Source organism: Rhinatrema bivittatum, chromosome 13, assembly GCF_901001135.1.
Source record: "Rhinatrema bivittatum chromosome 13, aRhiBiv1.1, whole genome shotgun sequence".
Lineage (NCBI taxonomy): Eukaryota > Metazoa > Chordata > Amphibia > Gymnophiona > Rhinatrematidae > Rhinatrema > Rhinatrema bivittatum.
This window is the reverse complement of record NC_042627.1, coordinates 68755693-68767710: the sequence shown is the minus strand read 5'-3', so window position 1 is coordinate 68767710 and position 12018 is coordinate 68755693.

Here is a 12018-nt window from a genome sequence, read left to right as displayed (position 1 = left end):
CACTTTAACTGCGTAAGTGGGCTTTTGAAAAGTGCTACAATATATGCCTTTGAATAGTGAATACGTTTAATCCACATTAAATGCACTTAACCTGGGTAAATGGCTTTTGAAAATTGCTGCAATAACTTGTTACATTTACACGCATAACTCCGTTTGAAAATGGTCTTCTTGCTGTGCTTTCCTGCTCATTCATGCTGTGAAGGATTCCTTTCCCAGTAGCGCCCTCTGTTTGCCCAGAGGAGACATTACACTACTGCCACTTAGCCGAACAGGAATGAAAGTAAATTTCAGAGCCAAAGAGAAGGCAGTTTATGTTATTGGTCTCCATTCTTTTATTTTTGTCATTGCATGAATAGCTAGGGGCCGTCCCCTAACGAGAGCAATTTTCAAAGCCTTGTACCCAGGTGAATTGGCCTGGCTGAAGTGACCTGCCTTCCCTAAAGCAGCTGTAAAGAACACGCAGGGCTCCCGGCGTGCGCCCTTTTAGCTGTGTTAGAAAAGGACCTTCTTCTGGGTGTTCAGGCCGAGGAGTAAGACGGCATGCATGCATTCTTAGAATGTTCAAAAGTATACGCGCTGTTTTACTTCCCCCTTCCCGTCACGCTGCCATCACACGGGCCGATACAGTACAGCGCGGCCGCGGTTACCCTGTTTCTAACCCGCTTTGGACGCACAATTTGGACGCGTAAGGCGAACCCGCGAATCAGTATCCGGTTTTGCGCGTCCTTACCGCTTGCCGAAATGGACGCGTATCTGTCTCCGCCCGCCGCATGTATATGATATGTTAATGATCGATTTTGCTATTCCCTCCGATACAGTAACGTGCGCCCAGATTATCGCCTTTTTAACCAGCTTATTTGCCGCGTCTTTAACCTGCATATTTACCGCCTACCCTGTCCCTGGCGTTAGTGTGGTGTTCAGTCAGCTTCCCGCTGCCTTGAGCGCCCGGCTGGACGTCCAAGCCGCGACCTCGGACGTCCGGCCGGACGTTCATGGACCTTCCCGCTGCCTTGAGCTGTATCTTCGCCCCCTCTGGATCTCCCTCCTTCAACCTTCTCTGCACAAAAGTCATTTAAAACTTGTTCCTTTCACTCTAGTGCCGGGCGGGCCAGGTCAGCTGGGAAGGCCCGATCTGGGCCCGCTTGCCCTGCCACCGCAGGCATAGAATCAGAGTTGGAGGCGCAGCAATCCCTTCTCCATGTGCACCAGAAAATGCCAATACTTTGTCTACTCTCTTGTAGATAATAGCCACCTTCCCTTTGGCTCCTTGCCTTCTCCTGTCTTACTTTTCCTACCTGTTTCAAGTTTGCTTGTTTTTCTTCCTTCCTCCTCTGTGCAGGACCCTGGCTTGTCCACTCCCCTCTTCTTCTCCTGCATCCCTTCACTCCTCTCCTTTAAAAAGTTGCAGGAGCCTGGAGCATTGTGCCTGGAAGGCAGAAGCTCTCCTCTGCCTTATGCATGGCTTTGTTGCTACTTGCACAGAGCAGGGGGAGCGGGCAATGCGTTGCACGGCAGTGTATGCGTGAGAGAGGTGTCTTTCTCGTCTGTAGCACTTTTTAAGTCCAAGGGAACTCTCCCAGAGACCCAAAGCTCATCTTCAAAGTCAGGAGAGTCCAGAACAAAGTCAGAGATTCCAGGAGTGTAGATTAGATTTAGATTTGGTGCTACCTGTGGATAAAAAGTAGAAGGTAGGGTTTGGTAGGCCATGAAAATATAGTCTCGTGATGACTTTCATCAACAACTGGAAAGTAGCTACGTAAGACGGTTAGTTCAGATCAACTTTGAGTCCTAAAATTCAGTCCAAGGCATTTCCATGCCCCACTGTTTACAGTCAATGCTACTCATTGTATGTGCTCGAATAGTGACGTCCGGTGAGGCCACCCGATGCAAACCCACGTTGCCTAGCAGCTCAGATACAAGTTTTCTTATGGAACTAGAGCTGGAGTGGTTCTCATGGGGACGCACTGAATGCTGTGTCTGTTTTGCTTAGCAAGATTGACGACTGGTAACTGAAGGACTCTTGGGTTCACTAGTGAGCTCCGAGTTAAGAAAGAAACCCCCCCTTTCTCAACTTTCTTCCTTCCATACGCACCACTTTAAGGCTAAGGCACCCTTCTCCCCCAGTCCACCTGCAGGTTCATCTGCGACTCTCCTTTCCACAGCACATCACAGTGATGCAGTTACCGGGGGACAATGCTTACAGTGAACATTGTGTTCGCCTGATATGCTCTGCTAGTAATCGGTTGGCACGGGCACAACATTATGGAAGGAATTAAGAAAGAGTCACAGATGGTAGGAGGTCCAGAACAATCTTTCAGCTGGAATTACTCACGTCACCCGATTGTGGTTGTCCTGCTAAGCGTTAAGATGCCTCCTGGGTGGCTGTTTTTTCATCCCCCTTTTTCTAACACAGGTTGTAAATATCTTTGACTATCTGTTTTACTCCAGGATTGAATACCAAATAACGAGAGCTTATAGTGCAAGACTAGTAACATTTTCAACTCAAATTTATGTGCATCACCTCAGTATAAAGAAAGTCTCTGACCGCTTAATCATGAAAGGCCTGATCATTTTTCAGTCCTCTATTTTGCAGTATTATGAACATCGAATCACTTGGCTTTGAGGACAACAGCCAGCCGACCCTCTGCTGATCCAGGGCAGTCTGGATCTAGGCCAGTCCTGATTGATGGCGTCATCATTAAGATTGGTTAACAAATGTATTCAAATTATTGTTTCAAATGTAGCTTAAGGCACCCTGACTTTTACTGCAATAACTAAAGAAGACTAAGGGGAATGCTTCCTTTTTTTTTTCTTTTATATTGGATAACGTCTAACTCAATCAGTTTTGTATTTTGATGGTCTTTTGCTAATTCTCTGTGGTGTGCCTCTGTTTCAGTTCAAGCTCCTGTTTGAGGTCGTCGTTCCCATGAATGCAGGCAGATGAAGTCCCTCCTTTCACCAGCATAGAGAAATGTTTTACACTGACGGGCTATGTCTCGTCTTTGAAGACTCATTTTCTGTCTGAGCAGGCACAACTATAGTTTTCCATTTCCAAGATCTCTACCAATTCTCCATTGATACAGTCAAGGTCCCTAATGCTCTGCTACTTGTGCCTTTCAATCACATGTGTATTTCTTCTAGGTTTGTGAAAAGGGACCTCAATTATAATGTGATCCTTACAGAAAAACGGTGAGGGAACCTTGCTCAGTTTAGAGTTCTTTTTAAAAAGTTGGGTTTTTTTTTTTTTTAAATTGCCAAAGGCGTGGTGACGGCGTGCTGACAATTAAATCTACTGTCTTGTGCCCGCAATAGGTTTTAGACAGACTCCTATGTCAGCCTTCAGAGTCAAATCATTTACTGCACCAATGCCTATAGCAAACTTAGGGATACATTTATTAAGCCGTGATAAGCGTTTAACACGTGAAAAGCGCTTTTTATCGTGCGCTATGCGCTTATCTCTGAAACACATCATTGGTTTGTACAGTCTGGTGCGGCCGCTTGATTGCTTGCTTTGCCCAACTTCTATGCAGAAGATAAGTCTTTGTGTGCTTTTTCACTTTTCTAGTACTATAATCTACATTTTAAGAATTTCTTAGGCTTTCACCTCATTCTTTGCCAAGGAAACCCTAAGTTTGCTGAAGGCTGACGTGAGTCTGTCTAAAGCCCACTGCGGTCACAAGCCAGCAAATTTAATTGTCAGCACAATTGTCCGATACCCCTCCTTTGGTAATTAAAAGCTGTGACAGAGATTCCCTCACTATTTTTCTGTAAGTGTCACTTGCCGAGAGGGTTAGTGCTCGCTCGTCTGTTGTGGTTATCAATTATAACGTGTCATGAAAGTTTGAGTCTCTTGCATAGGAGAACACCTTTCCGTTCCATTTCATTCTGAAAGTATCGGGTCAAACACAACATCAGAACAATATCAAAATATCTTAAGAGACCTCAAATCAAAGATTAGGATACTTTATTTTCATGCTTTGCAGTTTATGAGATTCTTTCTTTCCGTAGAATTCCTGCTAGAACAGAGGTGGGGGAACTACATTCGGCGTACAAGAGATTTCCATCTCCATGAAGTTAGCATGGGGCACATTTAAAACTAATCGGAGAAAGTTCTTTTTTACTCAACGCACAATTAAACTCTGGAATTTGTTGCCAGAGGATGTGGTTAGTGCAGTTAGTGTAGCTGTGTTTAAAAAAGGATTGGATAAGTTCTTGGAGGAGAAGTCCATTACCTGCTATTAAGTTCACTTAGAGAATAGCCACTGCCATTAGCAATGGTTACATGGAATGGACTTAGTTTTTGGGTAATTGTCAGGTTCTTATGGCCTGGATTGGCCACTGTTGGAAACAGGATGCTGGGCTTGATGGACCCTTGGTCTGACCCAGTATGGCATGTTCTTATGTCCTTATGGCCTATGGCAGCAAGCTAGGTCCCAGCAGGCAGCAACGAGAGTTTGCCATTTGGGGTTGGAAGCACCATTGTCAGGCTGGAAGCAATGTCGCCACTGGCTGGTCAGACCTGTGGGGAGACCCCCCTCTCCCCAACTCCTCAGGCTTGGAGGGAAGATTGCACCCATCCTCCCACCACCCAGATCAGGCCCCCAAAGGTGGCCCATGGGCCAAAATGTTTGCCCATCCCTGTCCTGGAAGCACCCAATCTCAGGAAATTGAGAACAAAGAGCCAAATCAGCTTCTCACGGAGCCTTTCCATGCTCGTAGCACAGAGGGCTCAGAACACTGTATCATGGGACTAAACTGACTGTGACCTCCCGGTGCAGTGACATCTATAATCGGTGCTGATTGAATCTTTGATCTGCTTGACTATTGCACGTTGGTCTTTATGAGAGGAAATTGCAGCCCATTGGACTGAAGCTATTATAGCAGAGAAGTGGGGTGAGAACACATTATGCGTTTCATCAGCAGTAAGAAAAAAAAATGCAGCATGAAAAATATTTCTTTAAAACCTGGCACGGAATGTGGAGAGGAAGCAGACGTGAGGTGGAACTAGTGCTGGCGGTGAGGCCAGTTTAGGCCGGTGCATTAGGTACTTGTCGGTGCTGCAGAGAGAGAGTATGAAAGAGAGAGGTGGGGATTGAAGTCCTTCTGAAAGGTCATTAAGGCAGGACAGAAGAGTGAGGGTGACCTTTGTTTAAAGTTACTGTACTTATTGTGATAGCAGGAGGCCCTGGCAGCCAAAACTCTGTCCCTCTTCTGACAGCCCCCTGGTGACTCTCACCTAGAGGAATCCACAGGACAAGGAAAGGGATTAGGTTTTTATCTTTGAATTCTTGCTGTACAGATGCATAGGGGACAATTTTAACTGGGTGACTTTATTTTAGGATCGATTTGAATTTCTTTATCTATTGCACAGTCATGTTAATGTTGTGTTCAATAATTATATTATATGTGTTTATTATTATGTTGCTTGTAAAGTTTTATGTTTACATTCTATTTAATTATACACTATATACATGGAAAGGCAGTCTATACATTTTTTAATTCAATTATAGTATATATGGCAATATCTCAAACAAAAAACCCTCAGCATAGGGAAAATGTTTCTTGTTTCTCCCCACTTCTGTTACTCCACAGATTAATGCCACAAATCCAACCCATGTGGTACCAAGGAATTTACATACAGGTTAGCGTAAGTTACCAAAAGCATCCTCTTCCCCAGCAGCCTGCCAAACTGCCTCACCCCCAAGCAACTGGCTTCCCAAGATGTCTGGCATGGGCACTTTTACCCACGTGATAGCTCTCAGGCTATTCTGGCCCTGTCCAGTCAGGACTCAGCCTTTATTTACTGCATATTATTCGTTGTCAAAAGCATATATACTTAGCTTTGTAATTTTATGCATAGTAAGTGGATCCAAAGAACTTTGACTTGTGAGAAGATCTGTCGCAGGAAAACTGGCCCTGATCCTAGGGTTTTGAAAGCTGCATCATGGGATCTGTTTGAAAAAAATATTGAAATAACATAAGAAATGCGTACTGGGTCAGACCAAAGTTCCATCAAGCCGAGTTTCCTGTCTCCGACAGTGGCCAATCCAGATTACAAAAACCCTGCAGGAACCCAAAGAAACCTGTTCAACCCTTCTTGGTCCTAACCAGGGATAAGCAGTGGCTTTCCCAAGTCTACATGGTTAGCAATGGTTTATGGACCTTTGCAACCCAAAAAGAGCCAATGAACCCCAATCAATAAATCAAAAGGAACAAAGGGGAAAAAAAAATCCAATATCACACCAAGTGGTCCTGCACAATTTCTCAGAGGTGTCAGCAAGCCTTTCATAGCACCCTGCAATATTCAGCCTTCCACCTCAGACCCTTACCAGTCTTCTTCTATATTCAAACAAAAAGAGCTCTACTCTGTTTGCTATCCTTTAGCTACTGACATTGTCTCCTATTCCATGACCTTTTAATTTCCTGATAAGTTGCTCATGAGGCACTTTGTCAAATGCCTTCTGAAACTCACCCTTGTCCACATGTTTGTTGACTCCTTCAAAAACAATCTAACAGGTTAGTAAGGCAAGATTTTCTTTTGCTAAACCTGTGTTGGCTCTGTCTCATTAGTCTGTTTCTTTCCAAATGGCCATTAATTGTTTTTCTTCAGAATAGCTTCTGCCATTTTGTCAGGCTCATCGGTCTGCAGTTCTCCGGCTCACACAGGGAGCCCTTTTTAAAAATGAGCGTTATGTAGGTCATCCTCTGCTCCTCCAGTAGCTTAGCTGATTTGAACCAGATTACTAGTAAAAAGAGTTTGCAATTACATTTTTGAGTTGTTTCAGAACTCTGGGTTACATACCATCTGCTCCTCCTGATCCCCCATCATAAATCCGGGGAGGCGGAGGGGTTCATTGAGATGTGGTGGGAGCACATAATCTGCTGGACGCTGTGGAAAGGTATTTCAATATATCAAAGATGAAGAGGTCTATGCAATAAAGCTTAACGCGGACAGCAAGGGCTGATCAATAAGCCCTTAATGGACGTGTTAAGGCAGGCCCTCATTACATTAGCGTATACACGCTAAAATTAGCGCATCTACAGTGGCGTGAATTCCGCCCAAGCAAGCTCCTCAGGGCAGGCGGGCCACTCACAGCTGCTCCTGGATTTTCTGAGATGGACCCCAGTGCTAGTTTTAAGGTGGGTCCATCGATGATATCATTGAGACCGACCTGGCACCGGCTGGGCCTTCATCGTGGTTTCTGCCCTGGGCCCCCTGTGTGTGTCTAATGCTGGCCCTGGCTCTGGGGGCCCTTTCTGGAATACTTCATGAGGGAGCATGATTTGCAAATGAGTCCTTAACCTGTGCATAGTGAATAACATGTCTACAGTGGAGCCCTAAATGCCAAAAACTGAACCCCTGCCTTGGGGCCAGGAAATTCCCCGGGCCCACTAGCATGGGGTATTCCTCCCCTGATCTGGCATAATGCACAGATGTCCCCTCCCGACACCAGAGTAAGGGGCCTCCACGGAGGTGAGTCACTAAGGGATCCAAGTTTGTTTGTGTCTGGCGTGCTGGAGTCATTTTCCAGGCACTCTGTAACCCCAGGGATTTATGGCAGTCACCATTGTCCCTAGAAATCAGGGCATTGCTTGTAGGGCAGGCTACTTGTCCATAATCAATTCAGAGCCCAGTCGGCAGGTGAGAGGTTGCAAAATCAGGCGGGGCCTACGCAAGGTTCCGTGGGGCCCTCAGTGACAAAGGGGTTCTCTGGAGGCGGGGTTACGGGCAGTGCTAAGGTGGACCATGACACCACGTTAAGTGGTGTTTGACCGTGCACATAGGGAAGGCAGGGTCAAACGCATGCATTGGCAAAGCACATACATTATGCCAATTTATGCCCAAGAACATCCACAAAATAACTAGCAGAGTTGCACCTGCTTTTTGCAGGATATAACTTGTACAGACTAATTTAGTACGCACATAAGTCCTAACTCTGCCCCCAGAATGCCTGTTTTTTTGTGTGCAAAATCAGGTTATGTGCCTACTTGGTTTTATAAGGATCCTTTTTTGCATGCTTAAGCCCACAGTAATATCGCACTGAAGCTAGCTGGCAAGCATGCACATCGATTACACCTATTTTCAGAGCGGAACTACGTGCATGTCAGCTTTGAAAATTATTGTCGACAAAGCTATGCACACACAATTACACCCACTCTTTCCAGATGTAATTTTGCTGAGAGAATTTATAAAATCAAAAGGCATTCTGTGTTAAGTCCCAACCCTGCCCAGCCTCCAACCCCTAGAATGACTCCCCTTGCACACATAAAAGTAGGCACACAAAGAGGATAACTTTCAAGCAACTGCACGCAGCAGCATATACTCGCATATATGGACGCACGTAGGTTTCTATAGTATTTTATAATCTGCGCTTATCACATAGGTGCGTAAAATAAAATATGTGTAACTTTACCTACAACATACATGCATATGCTGGCTTATATGTGAATACATGGAAACCACATATATCAATGCATGGACTGTGTGTACTTTCCTACCTATTTTAAAAATATATGCATGTATATTTTATGTGTGAAAATAAAGCGGGATTTGCGTAAATTAGTATATTTTTATACCGATTTTTATATTCTTAAAACATGTGCCCCTGAGTGAAATTACTATTTTACCAGTTACTCTACCAGTTCTCCCAACCCTTCGCTAGGTCATCGAGTCCCCCTTGGATCTTCAGCCTGAACTTCCCCAGTTCACACAGACCTCCCACCCAGCCAAGAGTACACAGTAAACGTTGAATATCACTTACACACAATAATGAGCAAGTGTAAATTTACGCAAGTAAGTTGGCAAACCTACATACATGTGTCTTTTAAAATAGCAATTTACCCGCATAAATGTTGGCCATGCCCGGAACACCCCTAGACCACCCCCCTTTTTACTCACATAAATGTGCACACAATATGTGCTTATGTTTGAGGTTTAGAAAATAGCATGTGCACGAGCAGATGGTACTTATGCACCTCACTTGTAGCTAACAACCCTTTTAAGGATAGTGGCTTGTGATGGCGTGGGACCTCGTATACTTTTCTGGCCATAGTGATGCGTGTTCCCAGCACAAATGAAGGGTTTACTAATTAGTGAATTTTCAAAGCTGTTACGCATGTAAATGTAACATACTATCCTAGCAATTTTCAAAACATAGAAATGACGGCAGAAAAAGACCAAATGGCCCATCCAGTCTGCCCAGCAAGCTTTCACACTTTTTTTTTCTTTTTTCTCTCTCCTCTCTCTCTCATGCTTATCTGTTACTCTTGGCATTTAGTAACCTTTTAGTTCTATTTCCCATCCACCCCCGCCATTAATGTAACCTTTTGGTTCTATTTCCCTTCCACCCCCGCCATTAATGTAGAGAGCAGTGCTAGAACTGCTTCTAAGTGAAGTATCTAGCTTAATTGGTTAGGGGTAGTAACCACCGCAATAAGCAAGCTACTCCCATGCTTGTTTACCCAGCCTGTGCAATTTAGTCCTTGTTGGTTGTTATCTGAATATAAATCCACCTTTCTTCATTCCCCCCCTGCCGTTGAAGCAGAGAACTACTCTGGATATGCATTGAAAGTGAAGTATCAGGCTTGTTTGGTTTGGGGTAGTAACCGCCATAACAAGCAAGCTACTCCTCGATTTTTTGTGAATGCAAATCCTTTTATCCACATTTCCTCTTGCTGCTGAAGTATAGAGCACTGTCGTAGTCGCATTAACCATGTGTATGATATTGAATAAGGGTGTTATCTCCAGGTTGTAGCTGTCATTCCCGCGAGCCTCCTCTCTTCATTCACATCCTCTAGACTTGATGGATCCACAGTGTTTATCCCACACCCCTTTGAAGTCCTTCACAGTTTTGGTCTTCACCACTTCCTCCGGAAGGGCGTTCCAGGCATCCACCACCCTCTCCGTGAAGAAATACTTCCTGACATTGGTTCTGAGTCTTCCTCCTTGGAACTTCAAATCGTGACTTCAAATCGTGTTAAGTGCACATAATGCAGGTAAAACCTATGGACAATTTGATGGCATAGATTGTAACAATTTTGAAAAGCCCACTTACATGGGTAAAGTGCATTTACACATGCAAAACTCAAGTTTTAAGAGTGTAAATGCTTTTGAAAATCAGGCCCTAAGGGTTTAATGCCCTTTAGTGAATTCCACGTTCATGAGGCAAGGGCATTAAGGCATATTAAAGACGCATATTAAAGTGCGATTTTAACATTGTTTAGTAAATAGGCCCAAGATTAGCAATTTCCCAAACAAGGAAGTAATATTTCGTTTCATTTACTCTGAATTATGTTGTAAGTATAGAGGTATTAAAATCTTATGATTCATCTGTTCCTGACACAGTAGCACAGGCATAGGCATCCTGCACTGCAGGAAGATGAATGTGAGAAAGAGAATACTAACTGTGTATAGGGTCAAAGCGACTGTTAGTTTTAAACGAAACCATTTGATTAGTATTTACAGATACCCAATTAGGAATGCTGCGGCACTATTGCCTTTAGAATCAATTACCTTGAAAACATTTTCATTTTCTGTATATTTAATAATAACATCTTCAGTGTGTTCATCTTATTCATTAAAATTAGAAATAGTGAAAAAGAAATTGAGTTTCCTGGGAGACTTGAAAATAAATCTCCACCTTCAATGCCCTGCATTCTGTTTTTCACAAAAGCCTAAATTTATCTAATCAGATGTCCTGTTCTTTTTTTTTTCATTTTAATTAAAATCAAATGACAGCATTAACCTCAGGAAGAGCCAGGGTCGGTGCAAGGGTAATTGGCACCCTAGGCAGCCTTCAGTCTTGTATTTCCCCCCTTCCAAGACTTAACCTACTGACAGCATCTCTGTGCTTTTCGGCCGGTGGCAGGGTGAGCTCTGTCAGCATCCAGGGGCCTCTTTCTCTTCCGCCATGGGTGCAATGGGCTCATCCACTGGCCCCCAAGCTTGGCCTTTCTCTTTGACTACCAGCAGGATGGGCTTTGCCAGGCATGTGGCACTGGCGAGATTTTGCCATCCCCCTCCCCCTATGGTCTGGTACTCAAGGTACCTGCCTAGTCCGCCTAATGAAAGCACCGGCCCTTTGAAGAAGGGAACATGCTCAAGCTTGACCAGTTCAGCGAGGAGTTTGGAGACTACTTAAATACCCACCTCCAGAAGAATTAATAGGTGTATTCAAGATCACGTATGATCTGTGGTTTGAATTTTTTTTTTCGGGTCAATGTAATTTTTAATGGATTAAATAATTTTTAGTAAAGGTCTTATTTCTCTCACTCATCTCTCTCCAAGTGGAATCTCTTCAACCTCACCCAAAGCTCTAGTGCCATACGGCCGGGGCCCTACAGTTTATCCTCAGTAGTATTACCTAATGTTAGGCTTTTCACCTCATTCAGGTCAGCCTTGACGATCCATTCCATTGCATCGTGGATTCTGCAACTCGCGATGCAACAGAATGAGGCTGAAGATGCTGAAGAGGATCCAATGGGTCTGGTTACTGTGCATGTATCCCCTGGAGCTGCCCGTGGTTAAGCAAATTTGGGGATTTAGTAGTGGAGGAAATGGGGAATGTTCTTGCACACATGTTTATGTACGGCATATTAGAGTGTGAAAAATATCTAATCAGAGTAACTGGTGCAGTCACAAAGCATTGCATAACAACATCTAGGCTGTCTCTGGATTCACCGGCAGTGACTAAATAAAAATAGTGGGAACTGATGGACAGTCTTGGTGGCATGGAGAAAATTACGGGGCGGATTTTCAAAGCCGTTTTACATGCATAAAAGACGAGATTATGTGCGTAAATTGCTTATTATAAAATTGCCTGGGGGTTCGTGCATGCAAAAATATGCGTGAAACTCAGTTTCGCCCAGATTTGTTATGCACACTAAAGAGAGGGCATTCCCGAGGGCCGAGTCGGGGGTGGAATTTGGATTTACGCGCCCACGTTTGATTTTAAAAAGAACACGCAAAAATGAAATTGCACAAATAAAGAGGGGGTGTAGCTCTGCACAGATGTCATT